The sequence below is a fragment of the Pavona decussata genome, unplaced genomic scaffold (assembly GCF_977016875.1).
Source record: "Pavona decussata unplaced genomic scaffold, jaPavDecu1.1 SCAFFOLD_9, whole genome shotgun sequence".
NCBI lineage: Eukaryota > Metazoa > Cnidaria > Anthozoa > Scleractinia > Agariciidae > Pavona > Pavona decussata.
The window spans coordinates 4,374,498-4,375,000 of record NW_028145432.1 but is presented as its reverse complement, the minus strand read 5'-3'; positions in this window follow the sequence as shown (position 1 = coordinate 4,375,000).

The window sequence follows — 503 nt, the reverse complement described above, 5'->3', positions numbered from 1 at the left end:
GCGAGTTGTTTCGCTTCCTACAACCAATGGGCGACAAGAAGCGAAACGTCTCGCATCCACACTCACAATAAATAAACAGTTTTGCCAGGTGAAAGAAGCGAGTTGTTTCGCTTCCTACAACCAATGGGCGACAAGAAGCGAAACGTCTCGCATCCACACTCGCAATAAATAAACAGTTTTGTCAGGTGAAAGAAGCGAGTTGTTTCGCTTCCAACAACCAATGGGCGACAAGATAAATAAACTCGCAATAAATAAACAGTTTTGTCAGGTGATAAAAATTCGCGCATTAGTTTTGCAGTGGTTGGGTGAAGCCTGGGCACTAGATGCTAAGGTACTCTTCCAGTCGAGATTGCACGTGGTTTCATCCTGTTCCGTTCGTGGAGATATATGCCGACTTAATGCGCCCTATTTGTACCACGACTGTAATGAGCAAAGCCTTTCTTATATATTCAGGTAAGGTAGCTTATTTTGTCCCTCTTTAATATCTTCAAGCCGGACAAGAT